Source organism: Podarcis vaucheri (assembly GCF_965113315.1).
Source record: "Podarcis vaucheri genome assembly, chromosome: 3".
Lineage (NCBI taxonomy): Eukaryota > Metazoa > Chordata > Lepidosauria > Squamata > Lacertidae > Podarcis > Podarcis vaucheri.
Window position 1 is genome coordinate 106,954,990 of NC_138761.1, and position 11,001 is coordinate 106,965,990.

An 11,001-nucleotide genomic window follows, 5' to 3' on the forward strand; every position below is an offset into this window, starting at 1 on the left:
CCAGCGGGAAGGTAAACGGCGTTCCGTGTGCGGCTCTGGCTCGCCAGAGCAGCGTTGTCACGCTGGCCACGTGACCCGGAAGTGTCCCCGGACAGCGCTGGCCCCCGGCCAATAGATGTGAGATGGGCGCACAAACCCCAGAGTCTGTCAAGACTGGCCCGTTCGGGCAGGGGTACCTTTACCTTTACCTTTAAGTATTGTGACAATACACAATATTAGAGTAAGGTGACTGCCACACACACACACACACACACACACAAAAATCAGGAAGTTTTTGCTCACTTTTCATATGATGTGTGTGTTTGAGGCAGGGGTACCACTTTTGTTAAAGTGAGAGAGCCTATAACAGACATTTTTCCAAAGCAGTAACTTTTGCTATTCCATTTGTGCAAACCAAATATGAAGCTAAACCTTGGCACTTACTTTAAAGCACATATAAAACATCAAAAGGAATAACACTCTGCAGTTAATGACATTTTTTCCCCTGCCTTCAAAGAGAATGCCACATTAACAGCAAGTGCTTCAACACCAGTAAACTATCGCCCTTCATTCAGAGAAAGTTAGTTGTATCCAACTCCCATTGAATTCCTGGATTTCTGGTGCATAGTTACTCAGGGCACTTCTCTGCTATAGTCAGGTGGGATCCAATTACACACCAGCAAATTCAGGGTGCACAATTTTATATATATATATATATATATATATATATAATATATATTTATTAGCATTTTCTATAATGAAACAAAAACAAAAATAAACAACCACAACAAAAAAGAAGAAAACCAAAAAAATATAACAAACATACAAAAATATAAAACTTTAAAACAATTAAAAACACATAAAGTTTCAATTGCTTATTTCTTTTAACTTATTTCTCAGACCTCCTCACACCTTCCCTTCTTGTATTCCAATTCAAATTATTAACTCAGCAAGTCCTTATTACTTATTTCTCAACTTTAACTTAATAATTTAATTTAACATATTATTATTTTACTTTTTCTCTTTCATCCATTTCCTCAATTTATTTTTGCCCGCCGAGTCACCACGCTCACAAGCATCACCGCCTGTGATTTTTGAGGGTCCCCGCGTCGCCGCAGCGGCAAGACCCGATCCTGTGGAGCCAATTCCCTCCGGAGCTCAGAGGGACTCCGCCATTAGTCGATCGTGCTAACCCGGAAGTCCAGGGTGCACAATTATAGAGGATTAGGAGATGCTGCAAATCGAAGAGTTACCGATGATTGAAGAATGGAGGATGAAGTTAATGGACTATGCAGAATTAGATAAATTAGAAGGATTTGAAACCGGCGAGACCAGAAATTGACGGAAGACTGGAGTAAATTTACGGACTATTTGAAAAGTAATTGTGAAGAACAGACGACGTTTGTTGGGTTGCAAGAAGTTTTGTGAGGAGTATTATTACAAGTATTGTAAAAATGGGCAAGGGGGAGGATGATTTGTTAAGAGATGTAAAGGCAATATAAAGTTAAGAAATGCATAAGAAGTGGTTAAAACGGTGGATCATCAGCGGTGATGATGGAAGTCTAAAAAGGTTGTATAAGTGATAAGTTTTGCGGTACATTTTACAATTTATATGTTAAAATTAATAAAAAATATTATAAAAAATAAGATGCTGCAAATCGGGCCCAATTTCCCCCAAAATTGGACTTTTGTGGTGGTGAAAATGTTGGGGGGACAGCCCTGGAAAGTATGGGACAACACTGGTTTGGTTGCAATATTCTCTAACCATGGGTAGGCAAATTAAGGCCCGGGGGCCAGATCCGGCCGAATTGCCTTCTAAATCCAGCCCGCAGATGGTCCAGGAATCAGCTTGTTTTGACATGAGTAGAATATGCCCTTTTATTTAAAATGCATCTCTGGGTTATTTGTGGGGCCTGCCTGGTGTTTTTACATGAGTAGAATGTGTGCTTTTATTTAAAATGCATCTCTGGGTTATTTGTGGGGCATAGGAATTTGTTCATTCCCCCCCCAAAAAAAAATCTAGTCTGGCCCCCCACAAGGTCTGAGGGACAGTGGAACAGCCCCCTGCTGAAAAAGTTTGCTGACCACTAACCGCCCCACAAACAAATCAGAATGAATGTTTATTAAATAGCCAAGAACATCTCAGTTTCCTGCTAACAAATCAGGATCAATGTTCCATAAGCAGGTAATCTCAAAGTGCCCTCAGACACAATTCTCACCATGTTCAATGGTGAGACTGCGCCTAGTGTGTTTAGAATTGCAGCCTTACAATGAAATCCTATATATGTCTACTCAGAATTAAGTCCTATTGAGTTCTGTGGGGCCTGCTCCCTGGTAAACATGTAATTTATAATCAGATTAAGAATTTGTCCTCCTCCTGCAGACCGGTCAATGTAGGATCGTAGATGAATGAGATCAATTTTTAAAAATGCACTATTTCCTGGGCAGATGTATTTTATCTGCTCTCAAATCAATATCTGGGGTTCTGCCAACAACATTTTTAAAAGGTTTATATGAATTTAAATTGATAGATGTGTAGAGAGATATTTCATTTCCACCGACAAAGACTATGCTATGCTTTCTATTCACCTACCTACCTCCTATTACAGTACTGTATAAACTTTTCTTTGGTGTCAGCAGACATGGTGACAGAAATACTGGATATACTTAATAAGCCTCCAATTTATGCAGATCATACTTTGATTATGTTAACAACAGCAACTGGTTCAATAAGGTAACTGAAAAATTGGCATTTACGTTGTTATTGAAAAGAAAATAGGGTTATAAATGCAATTAAAAGACAGCCACGGGAGTAATTTATCTGTGATCTCAGCAATGGCATTGGCAACTAAGTGGGAAGGCTTGGAAAATCACTAATTAGGAGAAACTTTTTGGTCTGCATACCTGACTGCCATGAAACTGGCCTCCAAACCAGAGGAGGAAGATGAGCATTTGAGGTTGAGAATGTGCCTGAACCCAGCTCCTCACCTGAGTCTGAGGCTGGTGGTCAGAAACTGGAGCCCACATAAACTAACAGAGATAGTGAGGGCCCTCAGCTGTCTCTCCTCCTGAGGAATCATGTCTCCTGCAGTTCCGCAGTTCCACACCTGCTCAACAGTGCAGGGGGCCTACCAGACAGGAGACCATAGGGAGGAAAAGCATCTGTATTCAGACCAGGAATGGCCCTTTAAGAATCTACATTCTTCAAGCAACTAGGTGATGCTTAGGAGGGGTAAACTGGAGGCAGGGCTTAATCAGGTTCACAAGGAGAAAGGTGCTTACTAGGACTAATCTAAAACAGTAGTGGGTGGTACATTGCTAAGGGCACCTCCCAGAATCCTTTCTATTGTGCATGTATTTCATTGTCCAATTCCTGTTCCATTAATTGCAGATAATAGCTAGGTGTCCCCCCCCCATAAGGCGCACCTAGTTTTTTTGGGGGGAAATAAAGGGGGAAAATTATTTCTCCCCCCGGGCGCGGGGCTGCGGCGGGGGAAGCCTGAGCTTCCCCCGACCCCAGCCCCCAAACAGGCAGCTCTCTGCAAGCCGTGGGAGCCCAGCGCTGTCTCCCGCTGCTTGCTGAGAGGTCTGCGAAGCCTGGACACGCTGAGCTCAGCGCACGCAGGCTTCAGCATGCAGGCAACTCTCCGCAAGCAGCGGGAGCCCAGCGCCGGGTTCCCGCTGCTTGTGGAGAGGTGCGCGAAGCCTGGACGCGCTGAGCTTGGCGCGCGCAGGATTCAGCATGAAGGCAACTCTCCGCAAGCAGCAGGAGCCCAGCGCCGGGTTCCCACTGCTTGCGGAGAGGTGCGCGGAGCCTGGACGTGCTGAGCTCGGCGCACGCAGGCTTCAGCATGCAGGCAACTCAGCGAAAGCCTGCATTCACCCCATAGGACGCACAAACATTTCCCCTTCATTTTTGGAGGGGAAAAAGTGTGTCCTATAGGGCGAAAAATACGGTATTTGTTCTCCTCCTCCTCAATGTAAGTATCCATCTTTGTACTGAAAGATTTTTTTTTATTCAAAAATTATTGTCTACAGTGACTGGCAATGGCTCTCTAGGGTTTCTGGCAGACATCTTTCCCAGCCCCATCTGGAGATGCCAAGGATTGAAACTGCAAAATGGATGCTCTTCTACTAAGCTACAGCCCTTCGTCTAACAATATTTTATTCTATAATCGGATTTATTTACACATAAACTAACAGAACCTATTGGAAGCAAGCAGGCTGTTAAAACAGGCAGGAAAACTAACGATTCTACTTCAGTTGCAGGTAGGTAGCTGTGTTGGTCTGCCGTAGTCGAAACAAAATAAAAAAAAAATATTATTTTTTTAAAGTTGCTGAATTGCAACTTATTACCAAACTTAAAACCATGGAGCGACCTGGTCTGAATAGAGACATTGGATTCTAATTATACATGATAAAGCTATTTTTAGCCATCTCGCCCCTTGCTTTTTCCTGTAAGACCAATTGCAGTCGTCAACAGTCAACAGGTTTACCACACCTATCAGCCAATCACCCATTCCCACCACCCTTCTGAGTAATACCCCTCTCCACCCTCTCACTATATAGAAGGGTCTGGTGACTTCTGTTTCAGTGTATCTGAAGAAGTGTGCATGCACATGAAAGCTCATACCAATGACAAACTTACTTGGTCTCTAAGGTGCTACTGGAAGGAATTTTTTTTATTTTGCTTCTACTTCAGATTCTTATCAAGCAACAGGATAAAGCTATCACGGGTCTCATCTGCTTTCAATCTAACTCTCTCTCTCTCTCTGTCGACAGATGAAAAAGAAGACTGGGCTTCTGTATCTTTAGTTGTTGAGAGGGAAGGAAGTTAATCTTACTAAAATGCCTTCTTCTTCACAACTAAAGGTGCAGGAGCTCCACTCTCCCTCTCTCTAAAAGCTAATTACCGGTCTGTCTAAATTCAAATGGGAACTGCCTTCAGTCTTTCCCCAAAACTTAAAAGGGTAGCAGATTTTCTAGGTTGGAGGCAGATTCTAGACCAGGCATAGGTACAAACTCGGCCCTCCAGATGTTTTGAGACTACAATTCCCATCATCCTTGACCACTGGCCTGTTAGCTAGGGATGATGGGAGTTGTAGTCCCAAAACATCTGGAGGGCCGAGTTTGTACCTATGCCTGTTCTAGACCATTAAGGAATCTTAAATCCTTTTTGTTACATCCCTGAACACTCGGCGTTTTCCTGATAAATTTGATGAGGATATGGCAATTCACAGTAATCAAAGACAGCCAAAGTCACAACAGTCCTAATTTAAATAAGGTTGACATCTTTTTAACAGTTCTTCCCCCCTCCCACTATATCTTCTGTGGCAACTATATGTGCAGATATTACCACATGGTAATATTCATCTCCATGGGGAGCAAAGCTTTAGCTGCTTATTTTCTGAAGATCAAATGCCTGGTAAAAGCATTTTCCTGCCCTGATCCGTTGGAGATCCAAAATATAAATAGCTCTTGATACAGAAAAGATACGAGGAGCATGACTCACTGGAAGAAGGGAGCATTAAAAATCCGCAACTAGTAACAGATGGTAACTTGTGAGATAACCTGCTGAGTCATTAGAGAAGTGACTGCTTTGTTTGTAGTGGCAAAGAGAGATGCATATGCTGAAGTCACGTTTAACTTTGAGAACGTTGCTTCTACTAATCAAAGGGCATTTTTTTGCATATGGGACTTGCTCGGAGCAGCTCTTGTTTCAATCAGTTTGCAATGCAAACATAAAACTTGCATTAGCCAGAAAGCGAGTTTATATTAACAAGAGTTTCTCTTCCACGGTAACAAGAAGCAGATGTTCACATAAATAGCATGTGAGCGGCTAAAAAGGTTATTTAAGTCTGTCGGCAAAATATGTGTTGCTTCTATACGTCATTTCTCCTTACAGATTTAGAATGCAGAAGTGATACTAGTGCATTTGGAGGCCACTGTAGTAAGTCGCCCCCCTCTCTCAAAACCTTTGTCCTCCTTATTCCCATAATAAAGCACCATTAGACTACTTCCAACACTGCATATACCATCAAATAAATGCAAAATCACTGAGATGGTTCTGAGATGCCAGATTCCAGTTTAGCCACAGACAATAGTTCTTCCTCTCTCATAAAAGCAAATTAGCCATATAAGCACCCAGTATCAGAGATGAGGCACCCCACTCTCTCTAACACACCTCCTCCAGTGATAATGTGCTCTTTAAACGGAGAACTATGTCATGTTTAGAGGGACGCGGGTGGCGCGTCCCTCTAAACATGGTTAAACCACAGAGCCTAGGACTTGCCGATCAGAAGGTCGGCAGTTCGAATCCCCGCGACGGGGTGAGCTCCCGTTGCTCGGTCCCTGCTCCTGCCAACCGAGCAGTTCGAAAGCACGTCAAAGTGCAAGTAGATAAATAGGTACCGCTCCGGCGGGAAGGTAAACGGCGTTTCCGTGTGCTGCTCTGGTTCACCAGAAGCGGCTTAGTCATGCTGGCCACATGACCTGGAAGCTGTACGCCAGCTCCCTCGGCCAATAAAGCGAGATGAGCGCCGCAACCCCAGAGTCGGCCACGACTGGACCTAACGGTCAGGGGTCCCTTTACCTTTACGTCGTGTTTATACATTCAGCAGAGTCGCGAAGTTATTTCCAATGCCCAAATCTCCGCAGGATTTCAACAAATCGTTCTGTAACCGAACCCTGTGGAATAGTACTGCTTGGTCTTACCAGTGACTCAGCCGACAGCTAGTTGAAAACAAGGAAAAACATTCACTGTGGGGAACTGTACCAAAAAAAACTTTAAAGGTATGTCTGCCCACAGTGAGGAGAGAAGTCACAAATGACTGTGTGAAACACCAAAATCTCATTTACAGAGGTTTTGAATGACAGGGTGCTAACTTTATAAGTTGGGGGGGGGCTGCAAAAAAATAGAAGGAATAGCAATAGCACTTGCATGGCGATTTTGATGTATATCTCTTTAATACATGAAAAGAAAGTGTTTTAACTTCCAAGCATTTATGCATCAGCCCAGGACAGTTTTGAAACACAGGCTGCTAAAATGCCTGACTCATGAAGCAGCTGAGATTACCAGAAAAATGCCCATTGCATACCCCCCCTTTTCCCTTCTCTATACATCTGTTGTGGATCCCGCCACAATTCCCCAGGATGCACATGAAATAAATGTACAGTATCCTTATGTTGGGACACGGGTGGCGCTGTGGGTTAAACCACAGAGCCTAGGACTTGCCGATCAGGTCGGTGGTTTTAATCCCCGCGACAGGGTGAGCTCCCGTTGCTCGGTCCCTGCTCCTGCCAACCTAGCAGTTTGAAAGCACATTAAAAGTGCAAGTAGATAAATAGGTACCACTCCAGCAGGAAGGTAAACGGCGTTTCCGTGCGCTGCTCTGGTTCGCCAGAAGCGGCTTAGTCATGCTGGCCACATGACCCGGAAGCTGTACGCCGGCTCCCTCGGCCAATAAAGCAAGATGAGTGCCGCAACCCCAGAGTCGGTCACGACTGGACCTAATGGTCAGGGGTCCCTTTACCTTTTATCCTCATGTTACCTCAAAGCACCAACCTACATATGCTCTCACCTGTCTTCAACTTTTAAGCCAGAAACTTTCACTCTAGCCTGTTAAAACAAGGAAAACCTAAATTTCTCTATGGAACTATGTATAAGATCACTTGTAAAATATGATTCTTGAGCTGTGTGTGTGTGTGTGTGTGTGTGTGTGATACTGCATTGTGGGAAACTTTGGGTCTTCCATAATCCCTAAAGCCTAGGGTCATGTAGGCAGGATGCCCATCAGGGAAGTGCCTAAAGGAGTTCCTCTTCCACAATCTGCAAACACTATTGTGTTAATAGCCCTAGAAGGTTGTCCCTGTTTGCTCAGGTACCCTACATAAAAGAAATCTCTGCATCCTGCTGAGCACGGCTGTCATCACGTAGACTACCCCAAGAAACTCTTATTTCCAGTGTCAATACTTTGTGTAAAGTCTGTCTGGAACTGTGTGAAAATGTGCTGATCTTCAGGAATGTGACACCCCAGTCTGCCTGACTTCACTTAGTATGTAAAAAAGGTAAAAAGATATCTGATGTAACCATGACAAATATCCCAGAAGAGGATATCCTCCTCCATGCCAAAAATGCAAACCTTTCAAGAGAGTGGTATTTTCATTGTTTTGGGTCCGTCACCTCCTGAGGGGGGGAGAGGGGGGACTTTGTTGCAACAGATAATAAAAGATCAGCTTTGCTTTCACTGGAATTCTGCCTCTGTCCAGTAACAAACTTGGGGAGTTGGGCCATCAAAACACCCAGGCTGCTAGTTTAACTTTTTGCTATTAATTATCTACCTATTTGTAGATACGTACAAATGGCTTTTTTCTTTTTACAGAGAGGGACAGGCCCCCTGCCTCAAGGGGGTAACAAGACTAAATGTTGGCACTAAAAGTTACTTTAAAGAGGTGCAAGTCTGAGAGTATGTACCCTGTTAGCATGCCTTTTCCTGATACAACAAATGAAGGTGGAAATTAATATTCAGCTGAATAAATATTTCCTCTTGACTCAGTGGGGTTGGATATTGTGGGGAGGGGCAACAAAGCAGTGACATTTTAGGTGACCATATCTCGGCTTAGCCCTTCCAGGAGGAGTGTGACGCTCTTGTTGCAATTCATCTTGCTTGGATGTGCAATACCAGAGGTAATGTAATAGAGACAATCTCCTTGCCTCTCCAGGCCAAAGTAGCACTTTCCTTATCAGATAGAGGCTACCTTTCTGGGTTTGCGAGTACTTTGTGACATTGTGAGCAGACTCAACGCACATTTAAAACGCATGGCTTCCCTGTAGGAGCTGTGGTTTCCCCATCACAGAGCTGCAAGCCTGGCATCCTTAACAAACTACAGTTCTCAGGATTCTTTGGGGGAAGCCATGTCCTTTAAATATATGGTGCAGATGCTCACTAGAGGAACCCCCTTTGGAGGATGACCTGGAGTGCCCAGAGTAAAATACCACAGAGGAGCAGCTTGTGTTGAAGGACGGAGGGAGCTCTGCAGCCTCAGGGGAAGCAACAATTCAACATTATCCCTCAAAGTACAAGTTGCCCCCTTGTCAGGGGCAGAGGCAGACCCCTAAGGAGTGCAGGTGCTGGCACAGATAGCTGCAAAATGCCAAAGTGCCTGCCTGAAGGATTCCTCAGCAGTAAATGAATACTTCCAAGTTAGCTAGTATATCAAATATGCAAGCAAAATGGATGACTTGCAGCTGTGTTCTGAAGGCTCAGATCTAATAGCCTTCAGTTCCAGTCCAAGCATGCTATGACACTATCTTTGCATCAGCTCTTTAGTACACAGACAGTACTCACATTTGTGTTTGTTTTTGTTAGCCATTTTCTGCTGGCACCCTTGGCCCCTCTATCGATATCTGCATACTCATACCTCATCTGTATCAAAAACTGCTGGTACCGAGTTTTCCCTGACCCCCACCCCGTTTTAGATTTCAGACTGTTTTTGGACCTTGGTTTTCCTGTCGCCTTATGTTATGACTTTGAACTGTTTATTGACCTTGCTTCCTGCGTGCCGCTCTTGCACGATTAAACTTTGGCCTACTGTGATTCAGGGATTTCTCTTGTTAACTTTCAGTCTCTCTGTGTGCCACATTGTAGGCACATTGATGTAATGTTCTTGAAAAAACTTAGCAGCTGTTTCAATGAAGCTGTCTTAAAATGTATGATTAGAGTATAAAAGCAACTGCATGGTTTTAAAAGCTTATGTAAATTTCCCTGGGAGGGGAGTTATCGCTGAATAAATGTAGAATTTTCAAGGCGAATTCTTAGCGATCAAGCAATGGGGGAAAGGGAAGTAGTTTCGTTTACTGCAGGTTGCTGTTAAAAGTCACCAAAGCGCAGCTAGCAATGAAAGTTAGAAATGTTATGCCAGCCACTTGCTTAATGAATTTGTTGAGTAGGCTGGGTGGCAAGGAGGCAGGACACTGGCACCTGCAATGGTGCCTAGGAGACAATTTCAGACACCCTAGGATCTGCTGGCATTAAGTTTTCACAGAACTTATACACTCTGCAAGGTTATATACGACATCACATAGAAAGCAAGTGTTAGGCCCCCTGCATTTCTCCATCGGTTTCCTTTCCAAAAAAAGGCACACATACAAATGGCTTTCTTTTTTGTAGGGCTGGGGGGAGAAAGTGGGTTTCTTGCGCCAACAAGCATCACACCCATTCCATCTGCGTTGCCTAATTTTGCCAGTTCAGTGGTACCTCGGGTTAAGTACTTAATTCGTTCTGGAGGTCCATTCTTAATCTGAAGCTGTTCTTAATCTGAAGCACCACTTTAGCTAATGGGGCCTCCTACAGCCGCTGTGCGATTTCTGTTCTCATCCTGAAGCAAAGTTCTTAAGCCTAGGTACTATTTTTGGATTAGCGGAGTCTGTAACCTGAAGCGTATGTAACCCGAGGTACCACTGTATCCTACTTTAGTAGTATTTTAACTTCTTTTTTGTGTGTGCAGGGGGCAGGGGATTGAGAATGGTTTACTATGAAGGATGCACACAGGCTTCTCCCTGCTGCCTCCTTCCCGCTTAGTGTATATTTGTACCAAAAATGGACAGGGACAGGCAGCCCCTTCCGCCTCACCCCCTGTTGTTGTTGATGATGGTTGGAGCCCATAAAGAAATAAACTTCCCAAAGAATGTCAGTCAGGTCCCAAGGCGGGTCATCTAGTCCAGCCCCCTGCAATGCAAGGAACCAACCAACTGCTTTTTTTGTTTGTGCTTTTAACGGTTTGCTGTTTTATCTTTCATTTATTGACTAGATTTGGATTAAGCGACTAACTCCTGGGGAATCTAAAGCAGATTCCTCTCCTCACGTCAAGGCCGCAAAACCTCTCAACATCCTCCACTCGGACGCCCCTAATCCAACCGACAGCGTGAGGGCGGGGCTTAACTCTGAGGTAAACGCGGGCAGGCTGGTGGTGCCAACGGCCGAAGCGCGCGCCTGCCTACATCCCGGCCGCGACCAATCGCAT